This window comes from Topomyia yanbarensis, chromosome 3 (assembly GCF_030247195.1).
Source record: "Topomyia yanbarensis strain Yona2022 chromosome 3, ASM3024719v1, whole genome shotgun sequence".
Lineage (NCBI taxonomy): Eukaryota > Metazoa > Arthropoda > Insecta > Diptera > Culicidae > Topomyia > Topomyia yanbarensis.
In genome coordinates, this window is record NC_080672.1 from 110704865 (window position 1) to 110721500 (window position 16636).

The following is a 16636-nucleotide window of genomic DNA, read 5'->3' on the forward strand; positions in this document are numbered from 1 at the left end:
AATACATTGAAACCCCGATTTTATCAGCCAAATATGAACATATGTTTGATGGGCTCTAGCAGACGAACAAGACTGAATTCGAGTAAATCCTTTCTTGCGCATGTTTTCCTTATCATGAAGATGGAAATATGCAAAAATAAAAAGTTCGTCATAATCAGAAATAGTTATCAGACTACATCAAGGGACTGGAAGAATATTTTAACAGCTTCAGTTTATTATAGAGACAAAAATTTGCCCGATTTAGTCAATGTCCCCATTTTGTCAGCCTAAAATACACCATGAGATTTATAAAAATGGGTCTTTATTGTATGTATTATTCACTGTGTTTCACATTAATAGGTACATTTCATTTTTGGGGATTTTTTTTATTGCATCGAACTACAACAATTTTTAGGTAGTTTTCAAGGGGTTATTTTATAGACGTCTTCCAAAATTTTGGCGAACCTATTCCAATTCGTATACCAATTAATTGGTATACTTAAGGATTTATATGTTGCAGATAGAGAAAATACTGAAATTTTCAGCTATTTTCCTACACAATATTACGAAAGCTTATTAAACAATTATTCCTAATAAGTTTGTGAAGATTATAAACTATTTGAAATTTTTTAATAGTTTAATTTTTTATTTAACCGTGATTTTTTAATAAATAGTGACAATCACTTCACAACGTAGTCTATTTTTCATGGCTTGCGGTGAGCACGATCTCTCGAATTGCTGAACTGAAAATTATTGAATAGAAATTAATTTTTAGTATTCTTTACAGATTTAACTCGCCGCGCAGATAGCTCTGAATTAGACCCGCTGGTGCCCTAAAACAATTTCGCTAGATTTTCAGAGCACTGTGCACCCAGAGCATTAACGCAAGTGACGGAAGGTTATCGAAAAGATTCGTGAAAATGAAAATTCCAGTAATGATGATGATTTTCCTAAATGGTTCGTTTTCGATAGGTTTCTAGAAAAAGTCGATGTCGAAGTAAAATTTGGAACTATGCACGTATGCACTTCAGAGATAGCGTGATATCAGGAGCTGCGATTTCATTTCAACGCTTTTTTGTGAAAAGGGCGATACTTACAAATGTAAACATAAGGCTTTTTTCATACATGCGAATGAGGGCTTTTAAACGCAACAAATTAACCTAAAAATTTTGATTCTACGATATTGCTTTCTTAAACTACAGCAAAAAATACAACGAGCGAAACTGTATTTTTGTTTGTTTGTTTATTTAAAGTTTCGCCCTCCACGCTTCATGCAAACAAACAGGGCGATACTTTTTTTGCTAGCAGTTTAGAGGCGAAACTGTTATTTTCGTATTTTTTTAGGTTTATCAAGCTGATACCAGCTGTAAATAGTAATAATGATCGCTATTGAAAAAACACGGACGAAATCGGTGGTGTGGAACGGTAGTTATTATAAAAAAACCTAAGGGCGATACTTCAATGCTGATAGGTGGGACCGAAAAAGTAAACAATCGCCAAAGGGGCGATACTATCATTTTGTCAATTTCAATAGCAAAAACAAATTTTAATTTAATAATTTCAAATGCTTTATGAAGTTTTGGGTTTCGATCACTGAATCATGCAATGTAGGATGTAAAAAACACAATAGTTCTTAAATAGGAAATAAAACCAAGTCTGGAAATATTCACTGTTGATTTTCTTTGAATGGTATCACTGCTAGTATCGCCCTTTTCAAGAAAAAGCGTTGATTTCTTAGTTGTCAGTCGCGTTGGAAATTTGAGTAAAGTATAAACATCAAATCGATTCAAAAAAAATTCAATTTTTTTGGCTCAGTACAATATAGGAAAATTCAGTTTTCCCACCACAATTTAGATATTTTATTTTATGGGCCATTTTTTCGCTTTCCAATTGATTTGGTTTGAGATTTCTAGCACTGATGTTTTCCTATGTTGATTTGAGCGATTCTCTGAGTCCTGCCACTATCCCCTGTAGTATGTGTTATCAAAAACATCGCGAAGCATCAAGTTCTAAATGTTCTCAAACGGTATAATATACGAAGAGAGTGATAAGAGAGTGATAAGAGTTATCAGAAATGTCTCATCACACTGTTAGGTGGATTAAAAGCGTTTTTCCTTAAGTATACAACAAGTCCATGAAACAAGAAAGAAATTTACTGAGTGTACTAGAAAGTGAAAGCTATTTAAAATTCGATGGTTCGAATTAGAGGACTTTTTTTTCTGTCAGCACTCAACAAGATGAGAAACATGAAAAAATAGTTTTTAACTTTTCTTCAAGAAATATAATTAATTAATGCTTGTGAATCATTAATCTGAACATAAAGAATCAAAAGTACTATAAGAAAATGAACAACTAAAATGGCAAGTAAAATATTTCATTCGCTTTAGTGAATTGATCTCAAATATACAATGGATTGAGATTAAAACTAAGGACATTTGAAGTAAAATTAAGGACGCTTTCCAAAACCATCGAAATTAAGGACATGTCCTTAAAAATAAGGACGGTTGGTAACCCTATTTAAAACAACCAACCTAACCTCAGCAATACAAAAATAATTCCGGTCTCAATAATTCGCAATAAAATATCGAATTCGACTGATTGTTTAGGTGTCAAACGAAAAAAAAGAGTGTTTTCTTATCACCTGTAATTAAACTTTTCGTGAAACTATGTAATGTATACCTTAAAACAATTAAAATAGAACAACCATCCTTTATCATCAATGCAAGAAAATACTTCCATCATCATTTGACTGGTACCAATAATGAAATCTAGTTTGCGCGTCGAGCGGATAAGTTTTACATTTGAGAGCCAATAGTCGTTGCTGACTGTGTGTTTACATTTGATTTGTTTTGGTTCTCTCTTTTCGTCTTGCTCTCGTTGATCGCATAAAGAACCTTACAATAAACTACATGGTAATTGTCTGCGTCTGAACGCTTGTTTACTGTATGTTCCTAATGTGACAACTTTCTAGGATTGGCACAATTTTGGCTTTGAACGAACGAACGATAATTTTTAGGTCGTCTAGCCGGAAAGTGTGTCCCGTTTCGGCAGTGTGATCGACCAGTACTGTTTTATCCTTTATGCAAGCTATCGCTGTGTCGTCGTTGGTGTATCCCGCATTACGAAGCGTTGTCAGTTAGAACAAATGGCATTCGACCAAATGACATTCGGCTTAGTACCATGCGGCGAAATGGATCTTTAGGCCAAACGACTCTTTCGCTCAAATATTATTCGGATAGATCAATCGTTCGGCCTAATGACAATGACGGCTTTCGGCCTAGACACGGTACTCCTTCGCAAAAAAACTCGTTGCAAGCAATGCAATGTCAAGATCACATACGATCCGATGTGTGAAAAATGTGTTTTCAAAGGGAAAAATAATGACACAAAATTGGGTAAAAATAAGTCTATCTTTATTTTTCCCTTATTATAAGTTCTCAAGTTTATAAAAAATAAAGGTTGTAACAATCATACAAGCGCTTCACAACAAAGCGACCCGCGATCTGCGGTTTTGCGACGAAAGTTCTACAGCATTTTCGTTTCAAGAACTTCAGTAGATAGCTTCAAAACATCATCCGAAAGCCCACCAAAAACCAATCAACCGAAACATATTCCTTATTGATTCTATTTCAACAAACCGTCAAATTAAAGGATGATGGTGATTTGATACGGCACTGAAGGGAGGTGGCGGAACTAACTTCTGACACACTTTTCCATCCCCCACCAATTGGATCATCAGTCCCCTGTGGAAATGGATGCCTCCGTTGCGGTCAACGACGTGTCCAACCGATTGAATGCCAACAACAGTATCGATTTTCATCAGCATAGGCAGACGTGTCGGTCTCCCCTATTTTTTTGCACGCCTAGCCCAGCAAATCTCTGAGGCCCATTCGTCTTGCTTTGAGGAAATTCGTATTTATTAAGATATATTTTCATTATAGGAGTTCAGCAGCCCTAACAGAAACCCAACGGCTACCTAAGGACGTCTTTGGATGCAGTTTACGGTTCCGGAGCGATTCAATAGCTGGGAGAAAAATTGGTACCCTGCCAGACGGACGCTAAATGGAAACTAAATTATAAGCTTCGGCTGGCCGTCGCAAGCTGACGTGACGGCGGAAGGGTCGCAAGATGCCGAGACGTCGAGCGAGATAAAAAAGGGGAGGTTTGTTTGTACATACGGCTGATAATAATTTATTTGATTAAAGCGTATCGTATCGATGACCTTTTGGCCGTAGCTAAATGACGGTAGGTACATTAGCGAAGACAGCGTCAGCCGAAAGGGGGCGTGTTGTAATAAAATAAATCAAATAAGCCATTTGCTGGGGTTTGGGGTGCTATTTGTGGTTGCCAGACCGTTAAATCGTGTGTTGGAAAGTTCCCATGCCAACATCTTAACCATGATACCGAGCAGTTCGCATTGTTCAATTCTGTCGTTACTTGAAAAACCAGTTCGTTGGGGTAAAGCTATAATTGCGAATCAGCGCCCTTAATGTTTGCTAATTTTTTCCACAAGTTAAATAGCCCAACAGACTAATAGGGCGCAAAAGTAATGTATGATTTTCTTCCCTGCAATAATTAGAGTAATTTGATTTTCTCTTTTACATTTAACAACCATTGATATCAATTCGTACAGAGAAAGACAAAATATTCGTGTAGGTCTTTTCTAAGATCTGCTTTGTGTACATCAAATTAATTTGATTACTCCACGTAGGTAGTGGCGTATCCTTCAAATCAGGACTGCTGAAACTCGAACCAAACAAGGCTACACCAAAGCAAATCTAATCAAATTATACTATCGTGACATAATTAGGTAGTAAAACCGGACATAAAATCTGCCTTTCGTACGACTGCTTCATTTTTATCATTCTATGGTGGCTGAATAACTTTTTTTTCCTCAAAGCAAGTTCCTGATGGTTATTATCAGCAGCATCATCATCGTCATCATCATCATCTACCCCGTGAATCAAGCTGTAATTCGTTGTTTGAAGCTTGAACGTCCACAGAACGACCAAAGGCCGGGTCAGTCAATAGGTCTGCCAAAGATCAATCGATTCTGGTTCGGATTGTTGGATTCGTAGTTTGGGTCATTCAGGCAGCGATATAAAATGCGTATAAAAGGTACATAGAAAAACAAAAGCTTCAGAAGAATCAATGTACATGATTCTTATCCGATTGGTTTGAGTTGAAACTATGGACTGGTTTCACTGGAAAACGGGCATGGTCAAAATTCGAAATAATGTTCTAGTCAGAAATTATATATTCTTTAATACACACTACTTATTCTTTTATTCAATCTTTTTTTTGACGTGGTGTGCTAAATTAAACCTGAATTCTGAAAATCTGTTTAGGAAAAATAGGTTGAACCAACCATTTAGTAATCCATGGATTAAAAGCCACCAATGAAACTATGATCCAGTAATGCGAATTTCTACAGATGATTGACACAAATTTGATAAGAATAGTAATTAATAATGAAATAAAGCAAAAAGGTGAAAACTGTTTCTGCGACGCATGCTAGCTTCTACGTCATCAAAACCATGTTTTATAGGCTGTCTCTTTTCACTACCACCTGCAATTTTGACGCGTGCTAGGACCTTATTTAGAGGGACTTTGAGCCAACGCATTCAAATCAATGAACAAAGTCTACTTCGATGGATATTTGGTGCAAACGAATTCAACAGAGTATGGTTCAAAGCTTTAATGATCGAAATGAACTAGCAATTTCCCACTATCCTTTCTTCAATTCGAATCGATTGAAAGTGACCGCAGCTCAGCGCCAACGCCAGGGTGCACCGAGGCTGTAATGTCAAAACGATGCTGATGGTCAAACAGAATAAAAATCACCACAGGTGATCCTTCATCTACTGACTGCTCAGCTTATCCTCTCTCGAGGGTGTTCTTCAGATTCCTTTCTATCCGGAATGAAAATCCCACAGAAAGAAAACAAAAATAAATCGACTTACTTTATTTTTATGACGCACAAAGTGGAATGTTTTAAGTTGGTGGGTCGGTTGGTGCCCAGCTTATTCCCGCGTGCGTTTGTCCGGTGATTGAAGTTCAGGTGCACAGGTTGTTTATAGAATTTCAATCTTCCTAATGTAAATACCGACTAGGATGAAGGATGGGCATGAATTCGATCCAGAAAAGGATAGGTCTTTGATGAAATCCAAAGGCAGTTGGGATTGAAGCGCAGCGGCGATTGACGTTTGAAGGAATTAAAATTATTAACGAGCTTCGGATTTATTACTGAGAGGGTATATCGAATCTGTGCGCATTCAAACCAGAAAGAAGTTACCTTTTTCGATAGTCTATTTTATAGATCCATGAGTAGAGTAAACATAGAGGCAATTAATTCACAATTGATTTGTTTTCGGAATTCATCATTTTTTGGTTAGTCGTTGCAACTGCAGTACCCTTTTGTAACCTAAATCAAAAGGAAAGAAAACTCTCCACAATTTATTTTTATTTTCATTACATCCAAAAGGCATCAACATTAATCGACGTCGGACTTTGGTAAATATTAGTGGAGACCAATGCGTCCAAATAAAATTGTCGGGCATCCGACCTGCAAATACTTCAGGGACCACGGAAGTGTTTCTTTTTTCAGATAAAGATAAAGAAAGATTATGCAATCACTCCAAACAACTACTTTCCAACCGAGACATAGAGAGCCGAGTACCATAGTTCGTTGAGTTTCGTTAATGTTTGGGCATATGTGTAAAGGTTTAAAAAGCTTCCAAAATTCGAGCAATCGAAAAGCCATAATATCCCCACGGTTATGGTCAAATTTCACCCCCCTTGCATTGTATTTTGATTTTGATTTGATTTAAATCGTATCAACCCATGAAAACACCATCACCATGGTCCGTTAAATCCCATATATAAATCATATTTTGGTGTATTTTTGAATTATTGAAACTATTTTATGTTTTGGTTGTTGTGAAACTTTGCACGAACTACATTTATAATCTTTTTACGGCGCTATATGGTGCCTAAGCCCATGAGAATTAGTCCGGGAACTTGACCTATTATGTATTGAAACTTTGTGAAACTAACTTTCGTGGCCAACGACTTACTATTCTTCCTGTCATTTCCTTGCGGGATTGCATCCCATTTAGTGGCGTTGCCAGAAGCTTGGTTTAGGAGGGTTTTGATGAAAATTGTTTTCTGGAAAACGCTAAAATATTATGTGAGTTGGATAAAATAACGAAAGTTCAGAAACACAATTGGTGGAAAAGACGCATTTTATAATTTCCTTCATAATATGTCAATGGAGTTAAAGAATACAAATACGAAGTGTACTTTTAAAAAGGAATAAATGTTCAAAATCTTTGCTAACGGTCAAGATCATATAATTTCGAAACCATAAACTTTGAAGGTTTAACAACCTCGAAGAATCTTTTCAGCACAAAAAACGCTTCTTTTGATATAATATTGCTAGTGATTAAATCTCCTATACTTATAGAGAATAAAATCTTCAAAGTAAAGGTATAGTAAAGGACTAGGTGTCATCAGCAAAGTTTTTAATAATATCATTTTAAACAGCTATGTTGAAAATTTGAAGGCTACACAAAAACGATATTTAAGAAATTTCTTCAAACCAGTTCTTTTCGATAAAACTTTTTATTGTAACCTCGAAGAGAATGTGTTTGTTTATACACAGCAGATGAGATTTATTAATTATAGTAGGGGAGCCCGGGGCTAGTTGGCGGTTGGGGTGAGTTGGCGGAATCCCTTTTTCTCTGTTTCTATTAGACATATAGCGCTGCCTCTTCTTGTATACCTCAAGTTATGTGAAACCCGTTATCCAATGTGTTTTTGTTGCAAAACGATTTGTTTGGTGGAAGTTGTGGGTGATATTGTGATTTCGACCATACCAAGTAAATTTTCTAAATTTTAAATACTTTGCGTTACTTAGCGCGATTTTCAAACTATTTCCCGAATGATTATATTTTTCGATAGCGCGTGAAAAGAGCTTTCAGTATCCGTATAGATATTACAACTATCCACAAACAAAAGTTATTTTTTAAATAGTTTTTAATAAAAAATGCGGTTGGGGTAAGTTGGCGGTGCTGCACGCGGGGCAAGTTGGCAGTACTATGCTGCCGTTCTACGCATTACTGTCCCATGTATATAGGGAACCCCATAGAACATGGGACAAATAAGCTTATAACGGAAGTATGTACAGTGCAAAAATGCCATCAAAAATTTTTATTTCTGAAATTCATTCCAAAGTAAGAAAATCTTTTTCTTGTGTATCTCGCCAATGTAGGAGACATTTATTCCGGCCAATTGCATTAAGAATTTTGAAAATTTGCTTTTGAATAGGGGGTATGCGTCAAAGCCAAAATGCCGGGGTATTGAAACTGAAATATAATAGCAAATGTCGGTTAATATACAGTTTTCTCGACATTCTGCATGTTCCAAAAGGACCCTTGAAGTAATTGAATTTCCATTTGATTGCTTAGTATTTGGCGTATCATCACATACCGTCAACTTACCCCGAGGCCGAGGTAAGTTGGCGGGTTTTCTGCGTCACATATTTTTGTCTCTAAAAATGGAGACAATACATCAAACACTTTAAAAAAATCAGAGATGTTGCCAACATGTTGCTCTTCCATTCCGCGTGTTCTATTTTGCAAGATCTACCTACATCAAATCAGTAAAAATTGAAATCTGAAAACACCGCCAACTAGCCCCGGTCTCCCATAATATCAGAAAAACTTGCTTTAAAGGTTTTCTCTCATATATAGTCTAACATATTTCGATATTCTGAATACACGGAATATTCATGTCTTCAATACAATTAGATATGGAATGTCTTCAACAAAGTTATTATTTTTTTAAATTTAATTAAAGATACCTTAGGGTTCTTAGAGTCTTTCGATTCTCCTTTAAAAATTAGAAAAAAATCATCTAACTTTATGTGCGTGGGTTGAGAATCGAATCCAGGTGAGCTGCGTACAGCTTGTCGAGTTATCAATTCGCTTTTCCCGCCCCGTTCAACAACGTATTTTGAAATATCATTTTCGACAATTTCGCTGAATCCATTAAATTTCGTCACGTTTCAGCCTGTTTTTAATAAAGAACTCCTGTATGTTTTCTTCTTCCAAAGTTTCGATCCTCATTGGACCTTTCTCAAGGAATCGAAATTTTGGAGTTCTCTTGTCAGTTAGTTCTTGCTAAAACGCATAGCTGTCAAGTTCTGCCTAAGTTTCTGGTTTCAGCTCGCGAAACCCCTCGTTGCACGAAAACAGTTTATATGAAACGATTTAATTTGGACCACGATTGGCGTTACTGCACAAATTTATCAAGATCTATCAAGAATATCTCTTCAAAAAAATCTTATGACAACCATGGGACATTGGCTTAGAGATCAGTTATAAGATCAAATTCCCAAAATTTTCCAAAAATCCTCATGATACCTAAAGCAATAGGTTCTCAATGACGTGATCAGACGACATACTTTTGAAATTATTATTATTGAATATTTAATTAAATTAGTCAGTATTTAGTTTTTTTTTCGATCCAATGCTGGGGGAGGAATGGGTTAACCCCTAAAACCTCCCTGGCTACGCCATTGATCCCAGTATAACTTCGTGGAGAGGCTGATTGCTCCTTTTCGCAACTTTTTCTTTTGCTCACGAATTTTCTGCAGTTAAGTTAAAGCGTCACAGGATCCATTAAATTCTTCATCCTTTGAGTCATTAAGCACCCGGCTTTCCTCTTGCGATTCTTCATTCTCTGCATGCATTAGACCGTTTAGATCCTCTGCGTATCGAACCCATTAGCTCCAAACGTGTATTCGGATAGTCGCCGGCGGTGAATCTACCCTGCTCCGACTGAGAGCTCTCCGACGGCAGAATTCCTCTCGTTACCGATACCCGTTTCGAAAGCCATTTGGTCAATTCAAGAAATTCAAAATTTTGTTTATGAATCTATTCAATACTCGTGAACTAATTAATAATCTCTATTATATTAGGTACGATCCAATATCCGTGCTCGTGAAATAATTCACGAAATCATGAAATATAATTAATGTATTCGTGAACTTGTTCATGATACCTAGTTTAAGTCACAACTCACGTTCCGTTTTGTGAAATAGTTCACGAAATCATAAAATATTTTTCATGTATTCGTGAAACGGTTCGTGATGCCTAGTACATGATTTACAATTTATTTTGCGTGCTGGTGATATTTAGAAGATATCACTAAAGGGCGAACACGAAATTATTGCGACACAATCAACAGGGCATAAATTTTTTACCATTGGGTAAAAATCAACCAAATTTTGCACACTTTCTCATTGATGTGTATTGTTTACATGCTGTCAAACTCGAAGTCGTGCTTTTCGATCCAACGAAAATGGAGGTGAACCAACGCGAGTCGAGAAAACAAATTCTTTCCAAACACCTGGTATTTCCTGACCTATCCAGTTGGCAGTTTGGAAAAATGTTGAACATTCACCATTCAACCGTCTCCAGAGTGTTGAAGCGGTTCCAGGAGCGGTTGACGTTGGACCACCGCAAAGGAGCTGGAAGAAAACCGGGACCGGAGAACAAAAAGACGGAGGGAAAGGTGAAGCGGATGATTAAAGCAAATCCCAACGTCTCAAGCCGTGATTTGGCTTAAAAGATCGGCATGTCGCAGAGCTACGTCCAGAATGCAAAGAAGAGAACTGGACAACATACATACAAGGTACAGAACTCCCAAACCGCGATGAGCGGCAACAATCGACGGCTAAAACGCGATGAGCGGCAACAATCGACGGCACGGAAGGTCTACGAGAAGATGCTGACACAATATGGCTGCTGTGTGATGGACGACGAAACGTATATAAAAGCCGATTCTAAGCAAATTCCGGGGTTGGAGTTTTTCACCTGCAAGAGCAAGTTCTATGTGGACGACAAATTTAAGAAGAAGAAAATGTCGAAGTTCGCCTCCAAATATCTCATTTAGCAGGCCATCTGCTCTTGCGGACTGAGGAGTGAGCCTTTTGTGAACAAGGGCACAGTAAATGGCGAGATCTACAAATCTGAGTGCCTCGAGAAGCGCCTTTTGCGGTTCTTGCAGCAGCACGACGAAGCTCCGCTATTTTGGCCAGATTTGGCATCATGCCACTATTCTAAAAGTGTCCTGGAGTGGTATGAGGCCATTCTGTCCATTTTGTTCCAAAGGACATGAATCCGCCAAACTCCGGAGCTGCGCCCGGTGGAGCAATACTGGGCAATGATGAAGCGGGAACTTCGGAAGAGCAAGAAGACAGTCAAAGACGAGAAGGACATGTTAAGAAAATGGAAAAAAAAAACTGAGAAACTGGTACCGGACGACACTGTAAAGACTTTGATGGAGGGCATCAAGCGAAAATGCGTTCAATTTTATACTCAAGGCTCCATCGATTAACTTTTAATTGATTTTTGAACTAAATACATGTATAAAACTACCTTAAAATTTTGGTTTGATTTTAAACATTATAAGAAAATTGGCATGACATTTTCGGTGTCGCAATAATTTCGTGTTCGCCCTTTAAGCATTTACAATTTCACGCAACATGATATTGAAATTTTCCCGTGAACTCTTTCACAAAATTTGGAGAATTATTCGTGGAATCATTTTTATTCCATGCTCTGTTTTATGAAATGTCCAGCTGCTAGCGATCATAGTAATAGACACGAGCATTAGATAAAAAAAAACCATTAGGACCTCGTTTCGTTTGATAAGCTTCATGGTGATGTCTGAAAAGTAAAACGAGTACGTTGAGAATCCCAAATAGTGTGCATGATATAATTCGCAGTCACATTTTTATGATCCAGTTCATATTGTTACGTTATTCTGAATAAAAAACCGATAGTATCCAAAAAATAACAGATCACAATTAGGTGATGAGAATTTACGAATACCATGATAAAATTGCTGATATAATGAAAATTAGTCGTATTACTATTCGTGTCAAATTTGGAAGTAAATTCTTAAATAAAATATTACGATAACATAAACAGAAATTACGAAAATCATGACTAAGATACTGAAATTATGAACATGAATTACTCTATCTATGATTACAATACTACGATAACTGGAACAGCAGTTACAAAAATCGCGACTAAGATCCTGAAATCATGAGTTTTAATCCCGCTAGTCTGACAGAAAAATTCGATAGTAAACTCATAAATAAGATAGCAAAATAACGTGATGAGAAATCACAAGAATCGCGAATAAGCTCTTGAAATCATGAACAACATTTGACTGTCGTCTATGTATTCCCAAATCATGTACTAGAATCACAACAAAAACTAAACATGTCCAGGGAACAACAACAATACCCTAACCAACCATTCTAATGTAACGCCATGTATATATTCGGGGTAAACTAGTTTTTTTTTAAACACAAATAGTTTCATGAATACGAGGGTTATTATTCATAATTTCAAGAACTTTGTCATGGTTTTCGTAAATCGTTCAGTACACGAAATCGCGATCTACCTTTTGTTCATGAACGGATTTTTTTCGTGGACGATTTCATTATGTTCAATATAACGGTGGAAATTTCCATTACATATTCAGTACACCAAAAATTTTCAACGTGTTAACAAATTTTAAATTAGTTTAAATTTAAAGTAGTTTTCAAACTCAAAAACATTACAAACTAAATTTATCACTGATTTTACAGACCCACTAGCGAAGTTTATTTTGGAGGAACTAGAAAATTTTTCTCCTGGGGGGGGAATTGCTGAGGGACCCACCTTTAGGGAATGGGGGGTGATGGGGGGAGGGATGGGCCCCTAAGTACGCCTCTGTTAAAATACTGGAAACTTATATTAGTCAAAAAGAATTAGATCGGGATTAGGTTGACGATATTCAGAGTGATTGCATAACCTTTCTATATGAGAGAAGCAAAAAAAACTTATAAATATGAAACATCATATTTTCACTTAAACTACCATAACAAACGACCAAAACGTACCAGGGTTTCTAAATATCGAGAAACATCATTGATTAAGCTTCAACACAAACGCTAAAATTTTGGTGTAGTTTTTTTTAATTCGTTTATTTGACACGGCTCATAGCGGTAGCTTAACGGAGCCGTGGTTCTTTTATACGTTTACAATACATGTGAAAATAAAAATACAAACAAGAATTAATTAATTGGATCTCGTGCGCAACTTTTTATTGCGAGCGGAGACCTTCTTTCGCGAGGTCTGTTGGAAAACAGCGTCAGGGGGGGGGGGTCATTTAATTCTCTCTTGTTTTGCACGTCCCGGTCGAAGCTGGCTTGGTGTCCGGGATCAGATGTTCTCCCTTGCTTCTTGCACTTATTGTTGATCAGTGTAAATCCGTCGTCATTGTTGCCGATGTTGCTTACAGTTGCTTTTGGGGTGCTGGATGATTCTTTTGCGGTTGTCATTATGGTCTGAACAGCTGCCACAAATTTGGCCACCGTTTGTTGGTATTGAAAACTCTGTTTTAGGTTGGTTTGCCGTAGATGATTTGGCAACCGATTGAGATGCATTTTCCTCTGCATCTTCCGCGCAAGGTTGTCCATGATGAGCTGTCTGATTACAATACTTGCACGTAGGAGTTTGCCCCTTCATGGGTGCATAGCGTAGTTTGCATAATTGTAGTTCCGTGAGTTTTGAGTTTTATTGCCAAGTAGGAGGGAATAGACCTTTCAACCCGCATCCTCACTACAAAAACGCCGTTAGGAGTACCCGGGAAGAAGTTTCTCCAAGTATCAGGTGTAACGGATTCGACTTCTCCGTATTGCGACATGCATTTTGCAATTGGCTCAGGAGGGGTACGAATGATTATATAGATGTAAGGTTATATGACCTATCATATAACCTTACATCTATATAATCATTCTCAATTTATCCGGGAATCTTAATTCCAACGTTTTCGCTTTCAACCACGTGTTTTAAGTTGTTCTTCAAAACGAAACGCTCGGCTTGTGCTAACGTGTTGAATGATATTATTACTACATTGCGAAGATGATGATTCTGAAGGTACATGACTTCCGCAAGCCAAAGTTGTATTTTTACCTTCAGAAGGTATTCCACTTCACTAAAACTCGGTCGTTTTAAACAAAATTTAAAGTCAACGACCGCAGCGTTGGGTCGGAGTAGAGCTTTTTCGTCAAATTTACTCATGATGACAAGAATAATCCGATATTTCCTTTGTTCTCGAGACAATGCACACTAGATCGAGAGTCCTGTTGTTCACTTGGCTCGATTGTACGTCTGACTGCGGCAGAAGTAGAAAGCAGACTCTGGTGCAGTTTGTTTGAATTGAAAAAAATTATTCTGAAAAATTAGGGTGTACGCATAAATGTGGGACACACTGTATTTTCCCATGGAACCAATGTCAAAAACTTCAAGCAAAGTGGGCGGAGGTCTAAAATTGCCTTTGAGATTTCAAAAATGAGTGTTTTTTGCAATGCCCTAATGTGGGTGCGAGGTAGCCAAGGGGGGGGGGGTGATGAAAAGTGTTAGGGTAAGTGAGGGGGAGGTGATACTGCACCCAAATGCATATTATACCTTCCATTTGAGACATGTTTTGAGAAAATCATCACATACACACATACGAATACACACGTTTTTCGAACTCAACGAAGTAAGTCGAATGGTATGAGAGAGCCGGCTAACAATTTCAAGCAATTTGTAGCTCATTTGCATCATTTATTTTGATTATCAGTTTATATGAAAATTTCGCATGTGGCCGCATACTTCAATCCGCAACACAGGAACCAAAACTCTGCTTCAAAGGAAACTTAATAGCATTCAATAGGGATGCTCTAGCTTTCATTTGAGACTAGTTTGGGAAAATCGAGTCAGACATTTCTGAGAAGCAGATGTGAATTCAACTCTTAACCACTTTCCCGAAGCTTCCGGTTCCGCCAAACTTGTCCAATGTGGTACACGTGGTTTTGTTTGGGCATCAGTGAGCTGAAACTATAAATTAAAATACTTTCGAACACATTTTATGAAGTTTTGCATCTTTTAGATACCATTCTGATTCCGATAAATATGGGAATTTCATGCGTGATCCCACTCTTTAACCTGTAACTCCGAAACCGGTAGTCGGAATTGAATGAAATTCAATAGTAGCCTATGGAAACGTTGTACTTTTTATTTGAGACTAAGTCATCTATGAGTAACCAATGTGCATATTTTTGGTCTCACACATAAATACACACGCACACACACATAAATTTGCCTAACTCGACGAACTGAGTCGAATGGTATTAGAGACTCAGCCCTCCGGGCCTCGTTAAATAGTCGGTTTGCAGAGTGATTGCATAGCTTTTCTATAGGAGAAAGGGAAAAAGGTATGCCCAATGGGTTATTTATGCAGCGTTTTTTCCGTAATGCAATTTTATGTGCCCTTTACACAGTTGTATCGGAGTCGGTCGCAAATGTATTTCACCTATATACACAGGTCGTTGTGGCAACTTCAAACGAACAACAACTTGATCTAATTTCTCGCAGTCGTCTACGGTAACCTTTTTTGCATTTTAGAGATAAAATTTAAATTTCACAACGGCGAGGAAGCCACCACCACGGGTTAATGTGCTTATTACTATACTGCACTCACAGCAAAAAATTGATTACAACGATGTGAATTCTGAGGTCGTAATATCTGATTGAAGCTATGTTTCAGAAAACACTTTGCCATCATAGTCGCAACTCGTGAGTGAAATGTGGAAGTCATTTGTTTTTGTTTGCATACCTCTGATATTCTGATAGTAAACTGTCAGTGAATTGGAGGTAATCTGAGTATCGGAAATGGGGAGTAATGGCGAAGAATCAGTATCTTCAGTACAAGTAGCGGTAGGTCTGGTGGTTTTATCAACAAAAACAGGCAGCGGTACAACTGGCTCTGCATTACATCACGTTTCAAGCATCGTTAGGAGGCTGTATAATATGCTATGGGAATAGGTTCCACTCGAGCCTGTCGGTATTCGAAAATTCTGGCTCTGGTCAGTCTGCGAAATCGCGAAATTCCACACCATACGACCAGGTCAACGGAAGCATTGCTTTCTCCTGCAATTCTGATTCAATATCTACTTTGAAAGACAGGAACCTCATCGTAGATATACGGCTATCCTTCGGTTTCAAACTCCTCACGGGCATGTCGTCGGTCAGCAGACAGCCGCTAGATATAGCAAGAATGTCCGTTCCATTTACTTCCGGTGATATCTTTGTCAGGAGTACCCAGAATCTAGCTGTCGGATGTTCAATCGTGACCGTGGGTAGGTTGATATTAGTCGCTTCTGAAGTACCACGAAATACACTTGCTGGTTGGTTAACGATGGAGTTGATTTCCGCAAGTGATCTTTTTAGATTATCGGATGTAGAGATAACTGCTTAATTCACCAATGATACGATTGTGAATCTAGGTATAAAGTTCATCATTTAGTTTTCTGTGTATTCCATTGATCTGCGCTATGGCAAAATGGGAACTTTATTGAATATATTGCTTCGGGATAGTGCATATAAGTTTCCAAAACTATTTTTACTTCAAAATGGTGATATCAATAAACATGAAAAACCTTTTTCCATAAAAATAGGTACTTCCCTCGCAGTGCTAGAAGCTGATCGAATTTTACCTTCCGATGCCGAATACAATTCTCCTAGAACATTTACAAAGGTCGAATTAC